General features: G+C 41.2%; 1 long non-coding RNA gene across 3 annotated transcripts; it reads left to right on the top strand.

Annotated features, from left to right (window-relative positions):
- The first annotated feature begins 48 nt into the window (after window positions 1-48).
- Window positions 49-9,181, top strand: LOC115283261. Of its 3 annotated transcripts, XR_003904976.1 has the most exons (5): window positions 49-162; window positions 3,111-3,211; window positions 3,334-3,421; window positions 3,733-3,895; window positions 9,115-9,181. It is a non-coding gene; the product is annotated as an uncharacterized LOC115283261 (long non-coding RNA). The 3 variants fall into 3 exon arrangements; XR_003904974.1 differs by lacking the exon at window positions 3,111-3,211; XR_003904975.1 differs by lacking the exons at window positions 3,111-3,211; window positions 3,733-3,895; window positions 9,115-9,181 and adding an exon at window positions 3,527-3,618.
- The last annotated feature ends 6,554 nt before the right edge of the window (window positions 9,182-15,735 follow it).

Raw genomic sequence — 15,735 nt, 5'->3', positions numbered from 1 at the left:
GCCCCGCCCCCGGCCTTCCCGCGGACGCGAATTTGGCGCCCTGTTATGACCCCTCCGGGAAAAGAGCGAGTGAAGGGGAGGCCGAGGAGAGCAGGAAAAAGAGGCGGTCGGGCGCTGGAAAGGAGCCGCCTGGAGACTCGGTGCGCAGGCGCACCCATACTGGTGGGAAAAGATTTGGGCGCGATGGAGTAGGATCTTTCTGGTTCTGAGAGCTGATTTTCCGGGAAAAAAGACGCGGGCGGGCAGTAGAATGGGCGTGGTTGGACCGGTTCCCCAGAGCCTTGGGAAAGCGACTGCTTCCTGCTGCACGCTATGAGTCTTGGCTGATAACTTGCCGTCTTAGCGTGAGAACAAGTCACTGTGTGATTTATAGGTACTTGTGTGTGTATGTATGTATGATACAGCACTATCTTACCCAAATGACCAAAAGAAGCATCTCCAGTAAGGGGCAATCATATGCCTCTTGAAGTGATGCACTTGGAAAAGGGAACATCACCTATATAATCTTCTTGCAAAAGATGTTTAACCTGAATGTAATCATGAAGAAACAAATCAGGTGTACTCCAAGCATAGGACAACTAACCCAGACTCTTACAAAATATCAATGTTATGAAAGACATATCGGCATTAGATCTTTGTGTCTGGTACAACGTATGTAATGCATGTACCTATCTCATTTTGTCTTTTTTTCCAAATAGATATAACTTTTGTATTAAGGAATGCCTGCCACACCTTTGTAATGTTTTTTCCTGCATTTTTGCCCACATACTTGTTGACCTCTTCCTCATGTGACAATTTTATAACATCAGTTTTTCTGAAGAGGATATAAAGATCATTCAGTCTGTTCTCCAGCGTGGCTGATCAATGTTTGCTGCTTAACTTCTGATTGTTTAGAAATTTTTCTTTCAGCTTTATAACATTATTTAATATCATGTTAAGATATGACCCATATGTTATGATACATAACACATAATAATTCACACTTAGATCCACTTTCCCTTTCAAGAAATTGTTGAACGTTTGATATTATCAAGTTTATTCCTAACAGAAGGGAATTATTTTGCCTAGGCACCAATAAGAACCAAATCTTTCCTTACAACTTCACATGTCTGATCATTTTCTGTATGCCATGTTAGAACGCTAAGCATGAAATCTTGTTTCTCTTTAATGACATACAAATTTCCAGGAGCCAGGAAACATAGGACACTTTCATATTATTATCACTTCTGGCCCCACACATTCAGGTCAAAATTCGAAGTCAGCACAACAGGGTAGGAATATTCCTGGAAGCTATTCCTACACCCAGAAGTCAGTCAATAACTTAAGTATAATGAGGGCGCTTTCAACCAACATAAATAGATGTCACTAACTCTAAATGCAGTGCAAGACCAAATCAACTTTCTCATACTGGAATCCCACGATGACTGTGCCCACTCTACCACCACCACTAGGCAGGAAGGGGTGTGTATTGAAGGGACAGGTGGTGCTTCTCAAGAGCTGATTGTTGTATATTCAGGAATTTATAATCTGCTTGTTAAACTATTAGCTTGAAAGCAGCGATGGTATTTACACGCTGGAAATGGGCACACGCTAGAAATCAGAAATCAGCCCCCCACTTTTTTAGAGAGAGAGAGAGGTTACTAACAAACCACCAACTTGCTTTAACAGATTGTAGTTAAAATATCTTCTGCAACTTTTCACAAAAACACGAGACCATTGCTAGAGCATCTTCCAGTGCCTCAGAAGCGGCACATAAACAACAGAAGTGGCGCATTAAACAAACGCGATGTCTTGAAACTTGTTTCATACACTTCATTGTAAATGTACCTCTGTAATCTAATCAGGCAAAAAAAAAAATCACAGTTTGTCTTAGACTTGCTCTCTCCTGTCTAACACAGGCCCAGGTTTGCACTGGTTTTTCAAATTGAAAAGGTTTTTTTTAAGTCATCACTATTATTGTAGACAAAGAAAAACAAACTGAGACTAACTTGAGATACTATTTTCCAGCATTTCTCGTTTTATCCGTCTATATATAGAAGCTCTATCCACTGCTTGGTAAACTGCTGCTGAGGAACCATTTATTTTTTGCCAGTGGCAGTGTAAATAGGTACAACCTTTTGGAAAGCGATATTGCAATATATAGTAAGTACTATAAACATGCTTTTGTCTTTCAAACCATCATTTCCACAGGTAAAAAAAAAAGTTAATAGGAAATAACCCAAAAGAAATAGAATAAATGCAAAAATGTTTATGGCTGCCTTTTTCCATGAGCAAAAAGTTGGGACCTGAATGTCCACATCAGAGAAGAGGTTTAATGATGTGATATCAAAAAGATAAAATAGGGGCGCCTGGATGGCCCTGTTGGTTAGCCATCTCTGGCTCTTGATTTCGGCTCAGGTCATGATCTCACAGTTTGTGAGTTTGAGCCCCACATGGGGCTCTGCTGACAGCATGGAGCCTGCTTGGGATTCTCTACCTCTCTCTCTGCCTCTCCCTTACTTGTACCTGCCCATGCTCTCTCTCTCAAAAATAAATAAATAAACATTTTTTTAAAAAGATAAATTAATTGGGAAAACTCAGGATGTGGAACTCATGTGTGACATTTTATAAAGTGAAAACCACGGAAAGAAAAGTGAGAGGCACACTTAATTGCAACTACATATCAAATAACAATGCTATGTAAAAAGGAGTATATTTTCTCCAGAAAATAGCATTATAGATTCTTTTTGCTTACAATTTGTTCTCTTCAATATTATGCCAGGAGGCATTACAACATCAGGTAGAGTCAGATTTAGGATTTGATTCCTACACTACTACTTTTACATGACCATCAGCTGGTTACTGAAACCCTAATTTCTTCCTCTATAAAACAAAAATGCTTATACTTACCTAAGGAGCAATTGTGCAATTTAATTGAAATAATACATGTACAGTGCCATTAAGATGCCAACACCTGAAAGGTATTCAACAAATATGCTTACTGTATTTTTACAATAGTCTTTACCATTACACCGATCTTCTTAATAACTATACAAGGTAGGTATGTCAAGAAATTGCTATTTGCTTACTGCTACATTAATTCTCCTCCTTCTTCTTGTAATGGACTGTAGATGTTTAGCTGGCCACATTGACAGACAGAGAGAAAGACTATATTTCCCAGCCTCCTTTGCAGCAAGGTTTAGCCAAACAACTCATTTCTGGCACACAAAATGTAAGCAGTAGTGTTTGGAGGAGACTTAGAGGAAAGCTGTTTAATGAAATTGTATACATATGGAAGGGGACACTTTGTTTTTTAACTCTTTTGCCTTTTCTCTCTTTCCTCCTGCAACATAGACATGGTGGCCGAAGCTCCAACAGCCATCTTGGATTATGAGCTAACTGTGAACAAGACAGCCATGCAAGGGAATGGTGGAACAGAATGGTAAGAGCCTCAGTCCCTAACATCTATGAAGCCACCACACCAGCCCAAGCTATTTGTCTCCTCTCCAAGAAACTTTTCTTTTACAAACTAGATTTTTTTTTCTAGACGGGAAGATGACCAGCCAACCAGCTTCTATTCTGGCATGTCTGCCAGATATATTTCTCATTACAGTCAATAAATGAGGACTCTAGTTCCAATAGCGGTGTGAATTTGCTGACATGAACCTGGTTATCTTTGGGTTTATTAACAAAATCAGCGTTATGGCCATGCAGAGTTTCTGAGCCCAACTAGGTAATGTTGTTTATCTGCAGCTGCGGAGAGAGGATTGTCGGCCAGCTGAAAATAGGCAAGGAAATGAGGGGCGCTGCATGGGCCCTTGACGTCCTGCAGGGATTCCAGGTGATGTGAGTAGATGTGCGACTCCTCTGCTCAGGTAGCTGGTGGTGCCCAAGCTCAAATCATTTTCCCAGGCAGGTAAGTTGCAAAGCCCCTCTCATGACTTACTTGTTTATTAAAAGGTATAGGGGCAGCGGGGCAGTCCCCTGTCCTGGAGCACAGCCCATTATAAGTACTGCTACTCCTGGGCAAAGCACGCTTCTCTGGGACGCCATCTGCTGACCCTGCACCGGAGAGGTGTCCCTGTGCTGGGGAACCACATGGTGTTTGTTAAGTCCTTTGTTTAAAGGCAATGATTCTGGTACCAGAACTAATTGAATCAACACATGGTGGGAGAAATATTTTGACTTAATTATAAACTCACATCACTTCTAAAGCAAGAATGAATGGCACCCAGAAAATCAGCAGTCAGAGAGAAAAAACGAAATGGATCTAACATTGCCCAAGGGAGAGACATGCAGGGGAGAAAAGCAAACTACTCACTACTAAGATACGGTCCCTAAATAGATACAAACACATACAGGCATGAAGTTTGTTTTCCTGTTGTTGGGAAGAAATAACTACTAAAATAATTCATGACACCACGACATTATTTCGGCTACCTGGTATCTTATGTGTTGGGGAATTTCTCACCTCGTTTTTTTTTAATGTGTATTTATTTATTTTGAGATAGAGTGCCTGTGCAAAAAGGGGAGGGGCAGAGAGACAGACAGACAGACAGACAGAATCCCAAGCAGCTCTGTACTGACACAGGGCTCAGATCCATGAACATGAGATCATGACCTGAGCTGAAACCAAGAGTCAGATGCTGAAACGACTGAGCTACCCAAGTGCCCCTGGAATTTCTCACATTCTGAGTTTGTGGGGAGGCAAACCAACTACCAGTTTATGTTTTAACAAACTTTTAATGTTTATTTATTTTTGAGAGAGTAAGAGGGGGAGGGCCAGAGACAGAGGGGTACAGGAGATCTTGAAGCAGGCTCCATGCTGACAGCAGAGAGCCCAATGTAGGACTCGAACTCAGAAGCCACGAGATCATGACCTGAGCCCAAGTCGGATGCCTAACCGACCAAGTCACCCAGGCGACCCCCACCTACCACTTTAGAAGCTGAAAATACTTTGCTCCCAGTAACTCCACCAGCTACCCCATCAACAGTCTTATGCTTGGCCACTTCCACAAAGGACTTTGAATTTGGAACTAGTGTCACAAAAAACAGGGACATTCTTCGTGTCATTGATCGCAGCTTCCCACTTCCTGCTGGGTAGCAGTGGCTTCAGAACCACTGCAAAGGCCAGTGTTTGGCCACCTGCAATGACAGAAATGGCCTGGATGCCTTGCGCCAAATTGCTCAGAGGTGTGATTTTTCCAGTGATTTCAGCTTCAGAGCGTCCCTTTATGCCTATCCCCTTCGGTTCCCTTCCCCTTGCTTCCTGGTGATTCTGTGAGTCTCTGATACTCTCTCACAACCCCCTTCTCCTCCATCTCCCCTTTTCTTTCTTCTCCATGTCCTTTTTTCTCAAATCAGCCAAAGTCTCTTTCTGTTGCTTGTGACTAATATCCCTGGCTGACACAGCATTCTGTTCCTTTGCTTTATCCTCATTCCAAACTCACCAAGCAATATCCTAGCTAGTATTTCACATACTTAAGGACTAGGACCGAAGAATGCTAAACAGATGTTGACAGCGTTCAAGCATTTGGAAAATGATGATCCCCACTATCAGTTAAGAGGCATTTATTTTAGTTAGAATGTGTCTCCTGTGATTTTAAGTAAAGTAGTTCTGTTCCTAAGAAAACGATCTGAATGTTCTAAGGAAATTGAGTCAGTACTCACAACACGAAGAAAAAAACCCTTTCAGGCAAAACAATTATAATGTAAGGTGGTTTTCAGATCAATCAAATTGGGGAGGGACATAATCCTGAGAGGAATTAATTAACGAAAACCTTCAATTCTATTTTCTCCTCCCTTGCTTTTTAATGAATAAATACTGTGACATTCCAGAAAAACCAACAGCAATTTAAATGTGCACCGTCCATGTAGATATGCACCCTGCAATAGACCCTGTGAGATTTAATCCTGGGAAAGAGAGTATGAAACGCTGAGTATGGAGGCTTTTCCTTGAATGACTTAATTTCTAATCCCTGCCACTCTGGTGAATTCCAGACAGAATTCTGGGGCACCTGAGTGGCTCGGACATTGCGTGTCCGACCTTGGCACAGGTCATAATCTCACAGTCTGTGGGTTTGAGCCCCATGTTGAGCTCTGTGCTGACAGCTCAGAGCCTGGAGCCTGCTTCAGATTCTGTGTCTCCCTCTCTTTCTGCCACTCTCCTGCTTGCTCTCTGTCTCTTCTCTCAAAATAAAATAAAGACATAAAAAAATTTTAAATTTCTTTTAAGAAAGAAAAATCTATTTTCTTAAGATGGCCATGAAGGGGCGTGTGGGTGGCTGAGTCAGTTAATATCCGGCTTCGGCTCAGGTCATGATCTCGCGGTTCATGGGTTCGAGCCCCATGTTGGGCTCTGTGCTGACAGCTAGCTCAGAGCCTGGAGCCTGCTTTGGATTCTGTGTCTCCCTCTCTCTCTAACCCTCCCCTGCTCATGCTTTCTCTCTCTGTCTCTCAAAAATAATTATAAAAAAATAGAAAAAAAGTTTTAAAAGATGGCCATGAAAAATAATTAGCAAACAATAAAAACAGAGGCATCTGTATGAATACATTAACTAGACTGCACTAATTAAACCGAAAACTTGGAATGAGAATTAACCACGTTCAAGTAACATTTTGTGTAGAATAAATTTTAGTCATCAACGTTACTGCCTCTGAACGCTTCCCCGAAACCCACTACTGCACAGCCCTCTTTCCGCCCCCCTAGAGAGCAGTGTCCTCAAGTGAGTCCGCATGAATTATTGACTAACAGGCAGATCTTTTGTGATAATTGAGCCTTGGCTCACAGCATAAATATGCAGTGTCATTGTGAGTAAAACCTGCCCCCAAAGACAAGTAACTGTACTAATGCTTCAGAACCTTCTAAACCAGCAGCATGAACTGACACTTGGCGACAGAGAACCAGAATTCATCTGGGGATTATTAAAGGTCTTGGGGCAAAGTTTAGAAAGAATTGAGATTTGGGGCACTGATCATATTGTCAGTCAATAGTAAATTTTAGGAAAGGATGGCAGCCTGAGGGCTTCTTAATTTACATATGGCCGGGGTTTTTTAATGTTTAGAGCGTGGATCGCAACTTGGCTGGTAATTAGAATCATCTGAACAGTTTTTCAAAGCTTCGATGCCCAGTAGCATCTCAGGCCTATTAAATAAGAATTTCTAAAGATGGGATTCCAATGTCCAGCCACAGTTGAGAACAGCTTGTTTAAGAAGGCATTGCTAAACCTTTTAATCCTCAGAAAAATGGTTAATGTTGATATAAATATTCAGTTGGGCACACCTCTTTCCATGAGGAAGCAGAGCTCATTTCCCACCTGTTCTGAAGACTTTTTACTCTTTAGTATTTTAGGGCATTTAGCATGGTGGCTTCCTTTGAATGGAATGATGTCGAGGTTACCTAAAAGACTCACACAAGCCCAGCACCAGCTTTATTAGAAATAATGTGAAATAACCCCTCTTGTTAAGTTCCTGTATGGATAGAAACTGCAATCTGACTGCATCTCCATGGTATGGGCCTACGGAATGAAGAACCATTTTATTTATTTATTTATTTTATTTGAGAGAGAGAGAGAGAGAGAGAGAGTGCACAGAAGTGGGGGAGAGGGGGAGAGGGAGATACAGAGAGAAGCTCAGGCTCCACGCTCAGTGCAGAACTCAACATGGGACTCAATCCCACAAGCCTGGGATCATGACCTAGGCTGAAATGAAGAGTCCCATGCTTAATCACCTGAGCCATCCAGGTGCCCTGATGGTGAACCATTTTAGTTCTAGTAGTCATCACTTGTTGCTTCATCATATTACTTTCTGTGTTCCTTCCACAGTAATGGCAACTTTGGTTTTATTTCCCTTTGTCCTTAAGTACCTAATTAATAATTTCTTCCAGTGACACAGACTTGCCCAAATGGTCATTGACAGTTCAGGCACAGTCAAGAGTTTGCTTTACAATCATCTGCTTTAAAAGATCATCCTGGAGGGGCGCCTGGGTCATTCAGTCAGTTAAGTGTCCGACTTTGGCTCAGGTCATGATTCCATGGTTCAAGAGTTTGAGCCCGCTGTTGGGCTCTGTGCTGACAGCTCAGAGCTTAGAGACTGCTTCGGATTCTGTGTCTCCCTCTCTTTCTGCCCTTCCCCCCCTAGCACTCTGTCTCTTTCTAAAAAAAAATTTTTTTTAAACCCAACATTTTTTTAAAATTAAAAAAAAAAAGATTACCCTGGAAATGCAAGGTGCTCAAAAGTGGGAGAGAAGGGCACCTGGGTGGCTCACTCAGTTTAGCATCTGACTCTTGATTTCAGCTCAGGCCCTGGTTTCATGGTTTGTGGGACTGAGCCCCATGTTGGAGTCTGGGCTGGTAGTGCAGAGCCTACTTGGGATTCCCTGTCTTTCTCTCTCTGCCCCTCCCCTGCTCACACACATGCATGTGTGTGTGCTCTTTCTCAAAATAAATAAACATTTTTTAAAAGTGGGGGAGGGGCACATCCCCTAGATCAGACATTATTAGCAAGTTATGTCTGTGTGTATAAATCTGATGCTTTCTAGGGCTTCATATGTTATCCTTGGATCAAAAACAAAGATTATGTCTAGATTGATCTTTCATTTGCCTCCAGTGGCATAGATACTTAATGGTTAGTTACACTTGATGACTTACTACATTATATCTATATCTCTTCAATACAATGGGTATGTTTCTAAAACTTCCTGCCTTATGTGTTTGTTTTTTTTTTTAAAGTAAGCTTTATACCCAGCCTGGGACTTGAGCTCACAACCCTGAGATCAAGAGTCTCATGTTCTACTGACTGAGCCAGGCAGGTGCCCCCTGCCTTGCGATTTTTAAGCTAAATTTTGAGATAGTTGTAAATTCACATGCAGTTATGAGAAACAGTACAGAAAAAGCTCATGTATCCTTTACCCATTGTCTGCCAATGGTAACATTTTGCAAAACTACAGTACCATTTCACAACTAGCATATTGACATTGATACAGTCAAGACACAAGACATCTCCATCTCTAAGATCCCTAATGTTGCCCTTATATGGCCACACCTGCTCGCTTCCTGCTCACTCCCCCACACCCAGCCCATCCTTAACAACTGGCAAACACTAATCTTTTGTCCATTTCTTTAATTATGTGTGCAGGTCTTTATATGGACATGTTTCATTTCTCTTGGGTAAATTCTTAGGAGTGGGATTGCTGAGTCACATGGTAAGTATATGCTTAACTTTAAAATAAACTGTCAAACTGGTTTCCAAAGTGGCTGTGTTATTTTCCATTCCCACCAGCCGTGTAGGAGAGATTCAGCAGTACTACCAGTTTTCATTTCAGTTTTATTCTAGTGGTTATATATCAGTACCTCGTTAGGAGTTTTAACTTGTACTTCCCTGATGACTAATGATGTTGAGTATCTTTTTATGTGCCCATTGGCCACTTGTAACTGTTTTCTCATTACTGCATTTGTTCTTTGTTTCTCTTTGTCCTTTGTTTCTTTCTCCATTTGTCTGGTTTTAATGGAGCATTTTTTATGATTCCATTTTATCTCCTCCCTTTGCATAATATTTATACCTCTTTTTTCTTTTAAATGTTTTTAGTGGATACCCTAGGGTTTACAATATACATAAAAAATACTCTAGATCCACCTCCAAATAACATTGTACTGCTTCAGATGTAGTGCACATACCTTGGAACTGAGCATGCTCAATTCCCCCCTCCTGTCCCTTAGGGCATTGCTGTTATTCATTTCACATATCCATACACTGTAATCACCCCAAACCTTGCTACTGCTTTGCTTTAGTTATCTTTTAAGTTAATTAAGAAAAGAAAAATTAAAAATTTATTTTACCTTCATTTATTCTTTCTCTGATGTTCTTGTTTACTTTATGTAGATCCCAGTGTCTGACCTGTATCATTTTCCTACTGCCTAAAGAACTTCTTTCAACATTTCTTCCAGGTCAGGTCTGCTGGCAATGAATCCTCTCAGTCCATTTGTCTGAGAAAAGTCTTTATTTCTCCTTCACTTTTGTGTGTGTGTGCTTCATCAGCTTTATTTTTTTGAGACCATTTATATAATGAGAAATTATTTCAAAGCTGCATTTTAAAATAAAAGATATAGAGGCACCTGGGTGGCACAGTCATTAGAGCATGCAACTCTTTTTTTTTTCATGTTTATTTAGTTTTGAGAGAAAGATAGAGACAGAGTATAAACAGGGGAGGAGCAGAGAAAGAGAGAGATTCTGAAGTAGGCTCCAGGCTCTGGCTCTGGACTGTCTGCACAGAGCCCGATGTGGGGCTTGAACCCATAAGCGGTGACCTGAGCTGAAGTCGGACGCTCAACAGACTGAGCCACCCAAGTGCCCCTAGAGCATGCAACTCTTGATCTTAGGGTCTTGAGTTCAAGCCCCATACTGGGTGTTGAGCTTACGTTTAAAAAATGTGAATGCATAGTAAATAGCATTTAATTTCCTACAGGAGAATAATCTCTCAAAAATGCTAATTATTTAAAATGCTGAAAAAATTAACACTCATTAAGCTGACCTCAATATTTTCATATTAGATATACAGACAAGTGGCACCTGGGTGACTCAGTCAGTTGAGCATCCAAGTCTTGATTTCAACCCAGGTCATGATCTCAGGGTCATTGGATCAAGCCCCACATTGGGCTCCACATTAAGCATGGAGCCTGCTTTGGATTCTCTCTCTCTCTCTCTCTCTCTCTCTCTCTCTCTCTCTCTCTCTCTCTCTCCCTCTGCCCTGCTCATGTGCCCACTTGCTCTTTCTCTCTCTCTCTAAAATAAAATTAAAATTTTAAGATAGGTAAATAAATAAATGGACAAGACCTATATAGCATTGGAAATAAATGAAAACATTTCAGTGTTGGCATAATATTTTTGTTATATCAGTATTTCAAAATTTGTACAAATGCTGAGAAAAATTTTTTAAAAATTATGGGGGTGCCTGGGTGCCCCAGTCAGTTAAGCATCCAACTCTTGATTTTGGTTCAGGTCATGATCTCAGGGCTCTGAGATCAAGCCCTGCAAGCTCTACACTGGGTCTGGAGTCTGCTTATGATTCTCTCCCCCTCTGTCTTCCTCTGCCCTACCCCCACTCGCTCACACTTACCCACTCACTCATACTCTCTCTCTCTCTCTCTCTCTCTCTCTCTCAAAAAAATAAATGAATAAAAAAATTATGAATAAGCTTGAAAAAACATAAACAGTGACGCCTGGGTGGCTCAGTTAGTTGAGCATCCAACTTAGGCTCAGGTCATGATCTCACAGTTTGTGGGTTCGAGCCCCGCGTCGGGCTCCATGCTGATAGCTCAGAGCCTGGAGCCTGTCTTCAGATTCTGTGTCTCCCTCTCTCACTGCCCGCCCCCCATTCATGCTCTGTTTCTCTCTGGTCTCCCAATAATAAATAAATGTAAAAAAAATAATAAAATAAATGATTAAGACAGTACATTTAAAAAAAGAAAGAAAGAAAAAACATAAACAGAATTATTACATATTCACAATAATGGGAATTCACATGAGGGTCAATGTATATATTTTTCATGCAACATTCTTTGTTGGTGTATATATCATCAAAATCAGAATAAATGAAGTCAAGATCATTTCTGATCATTGCTAAAAGTTGTTTAAGGATTTCCAAATATCTTGTTGCTATAATGTTAAGCAAGTACAAAGAATGTGTTCTATTTCTTAAATTCTGCAAGTTATTCTCACCCCCATCTTCTTCCTTCACTTTTACTTTTTTTTATTTTTTTAATGTTTTATTTATTTTTAATACAGAGAGAGACAGAGCATGAGAGGGGGAAGGGCAGAGAGAGAAGGAGACAGAGAACTGGAAGCAGGGTCCAGGCTCTAAGCTGTCAGCACAGAGCCTGACGCGGGGCTCGAACCCACAAACATGAGATCTGACCTGAGCCGAAGCCGGAGGCTTAACCGAGTGAGACACCCAGGCACCCCCTTCCTTCCCTTTTAAAGGGTAACTTCACTGGATATAGAATTCTAGGTTGGCAGGTGTTTTTTTTTTAAATCAACTCTTCAGTGATTTCACTCTACTCTTGACCTGCTTACATAATAAGTAATATGCTTTTGGTCTTCATCCTCTCTGGCACAGAGCTCCTAAAACCCTTGGAATGTCCTAAGTGGTAGAAACCACAAAGGTGTCTTTTGTTATACTAATGAGGTGACTTTTGGACCAGCACCTAAGGATGGGTGCTGTTTGCCAGGGGAGCCAACCATGTGATTGGAAGGTCAAAACTTCCAGTTCTACCTCGATGTCAGGGGAGGGAACAGATTAAATTAAATCACCAATGGCCAATGATTTAATGCACCACGCTTAGGTAATGAAGCCTCTGTAAAACCTCTGAAAGGATGGAATTCACTGGTGAACTTGTGGAGATTTGGGGAGAGTGGTGCAGCTGGAGAGGGCATGGAGTGTGGCTCCAAGCTGGGCTTCCCTGCCCTCCCCCACATACCTTCCTTGCCCTGTATACACATATCTTTCAGCTGGCTATTCCCGAGTTCTATCCTTTCATAATAAACTGGCAACCTAGGAAGTTTCTTGGAGTCCCATGAACCCCTCTCAGAAATTAATAGAAACTAACGAGTAGCTTTTGTGGCACTCTCCAATCTGCAGTCGGTCAGGTAGAATCCTGGGTGATAACCTAGACTTGCATTTGGCATCTACAGTAAGTGAGGGGGAGGGTGACAATCTTGTAAGACTGAGCCCTTAATCTGTGGAATCTGATGGTAATTCAGGATAGAGAGTGTCAGAATGGAGTTGAATTCTTGGACACCCTGTTGGTGTCTGAGAATTGCTTTTTGGTGTGGGGAGATGCCCCACCCATACATTGGAAATTGATTCTCAGAACACTTATTACATGGTTTCTCATGAGAAGCCCACTGTAATTCTTTTTTTTAAATATTTATTTATTTTTGGGAGAGCACAAGTGGGGGAAGGACAGAGAGAGGGTGACAGAGGATCTGAGGCAGGCTCTGCACTGACAGCAGTGAACCCGATGTGGGGCTCAACCCATGAACTGTGAGATTGTGACCCAAGCCAAAGTCGGACATTCAACTGACTGAGCCACCTAGGTGGCCCTACTATAATTCTTATCCTTACTCTTTAATAAGTAAAGTTTCCCACCACTGCCTTCCCCCCTACCTCTGGCTTCCTTCAGGTTTTTCACCTGGTCCTTTGTTGGTTTTTTTCCCAGTTTGAACACGATATTCCTAGGTTTAGTTTTTGTCGTTATCCGTTTGTTTGGGTATCAATCTTCCTTGGCTTTTCTGAGCTTACTGGGTCTGTAGTTTTGTGCCTATCGTATTAATGATATCGGAACGTTCTTGGCCATTATTCAAATATTTCTTCTGCTTGGTTTTCTCTTTCTCCTCCTACTGGTATTTTCACGTTGTTCCCTTGCTCCTTTTCTTACTATGACAGTTCCAATCTATTTCCTCAAAGTCTTGACCCATATTGAATATGATTGTTTTTATTTCTCCTTAGGAGGGACAGGAATGCTGGAGAAGGCTGAAATTCCCTTCCCTAACCTGGAATAATATTGCAGTATTGTCCTCTGACAAAGTCTTGACCCCCAGAGAGTAGGCCTTTGTGATAGAGAGAGTTCTGGGAGTCTCTCCTGATGGTGAGTCTCTTTCTTCTTCTGCAGGGTCTCCAGGGGCTATTTCTCAGATCTTCAAGGTGAGGATCTGGTGGGGTTCCTGGAGAAAAAGCCCACAAAAGTGCTGGGTCCCTTCTGTGATCGCAGCCCCAGGAATTTCTTAATTTCATGTTAGTCCGTATTCAGCATCCAGCAGTGTATTAAGGTGACCATTTAAGTGTTCCCCCCCAAGCCCCGGCTCCAGCAGCTTCTCTTCTAGGTGAGCGTATCTCAACGATGGCTCTCTGTCTGTGTCTATCTCTCTGGGATTGGGGATGAGAATTTCCCCCTCTCATCTCAGTTCCTGAGAAAAGTCATTGATTTTCAGTTTATCCATATTTTTCTTTTTTTTTTAAATGTTTTATTTATTTTTGATACAGAGAGAGACAGAGCATGAGAGGGGGAGAGGCAGAGAGAGAAGGAGACACAGAATCTGAAGCAGGCTCCAGGCTCTGAGCTACTGTCAGCACAGAGCCTAACACGGGGCTCGAACCCACGAACGTGAGATCTGACCTGAGCCGAAGCCGGAGGCCTAAGCGATGGAGCCACCCAGGCACCCCCATATTTTTCTTGATGTAAGGATGGTAGCAGCAACTTTTAAGCACTCTATGTATGGGAGCTCAAGCTGGAAGTCTCTTGCCCATCTCTTGTATATATTCTTTGATGAAAGATTTGTTCTAGTTATTTGCCCATTTTTTAAAAATTGAGTTATTTGTCCAATCATTAAATTATAAGAATTTTTTATACATCCTAACTAAAAGTCCTTTATAAAATATGTTTTTGCAAGTATGTTCTCTCAATCTGTGGCTTTACCTTTTCATTTTCTTAACTGTGTCTTTGGAAACCAAAACTGTAATATTTGACATAATTCATCATATTCACTTTTTTCCTCTATGGTTCATGCTTTTTGTGTCCTAAGAACTCTTTGCCTAACCTGAGGTCATAAAGATTTTTCTCCTGTATTTCATTCTAGAGTCTTACGGCTTTTACTTTCAGGTCTATGGTCCATTTCATGTTAGTTTTTATACATAGTGTGAGATAAGTATCGAGAGTTTTATTTTTTGCTTACGAAAATCCATAAATGACTATTGTGAATAATTCTGTTATGAATGGCATGTTTTTATTGTTTTTTTATGTTTTTTTTTATTATTGAGACAGAGAGAAGCAGAGCATGAGTAGGAAATAGGCAGAGAGACAGGAAGAGCAGACTCTGAAGCAGGTTCCAGGCTCTGAGCTAGCTGTCAGCACAGAGCCCGATGCGGGGCTCAAACCCATAGACCGTGAGATCATGACCTGAGCCGAAGTCGGAGGCTTAACCGCCTGAGCCACCCAGGCACTCCAAGAATGGCATGTTTTTTAAGGTGATTTTTTAAAGCAATCTCTACACCTAATGTGGGGCTCGAACTTACGACCCTGAGATCAAGAGCCAAAGGCTCTACTAACCGCTCCAGCCAGTCAGCCCTGAAGGTGATGTTTTTACCATTGAATAATCTTGGCACTTTTATCAAAAATCTGTGTATCACATATATGTGGATCTCTTTCTGCATTTTCTATTTTGTTCCATCTGTATGTCTGCACTAACGGCAATACCACACTGTCTTGACTATTGTCGAGTCTTTATAGTCAGTCTTAAAATCAGGGCGTCTGAGTTCTCCAACAGTATTCTTCATTTTCAAAATTATTTTGGCTATTTTAGGTCTTTCTAAATTTCCATATAGTTTTTAGAATCAGGGAGTCAATTTCTACCCCAAAACTTGCTGGGCTTTTGACTGGAATTGTACTGAATATATAGATTAATTTGGAGAAAACAGATATTTTAACAACTTTGAGTCTTCCAATCCGTTAACACAACACATTTCTGTTTGTAGGTTTTCTTTAATTTTTCTTGGCAGTCTTTTATAGTTTCAGTGTATATAACTTCTACATGTTTTATTTCTCTTGAAGTAGTTTATGTGGTTTTTTATGCTGTTTTAAGTTGCTATTGTTTTGTCAGTTTACATTTTTAATTGTTTGTTGTCACAGACAATTTTAATGCCAACCCAAAACAGACGCCCGTCTTTTCCTTCCCTCAACTAGGGTAGGTGTTATGACTGTGGAA

This window comes from Suricata suricatta, chromosome X, assembly GCF_006229205.1.
Source record: "Suricata suricatta isolate VVHF042 chromosome X, meerkat_22Aug2017_6uvM2_HiC, whole genome shotgun sequence".
NCBI classification, from domain to species: Eukaryota; Metazoa; Chordata; class Mammalia; order Carnivora; family Herpestidae; genus Suricata; species Suricata suricatta.
This window is presented reverse-complemented; position numbering and strand designations above follow the sequence as displayed.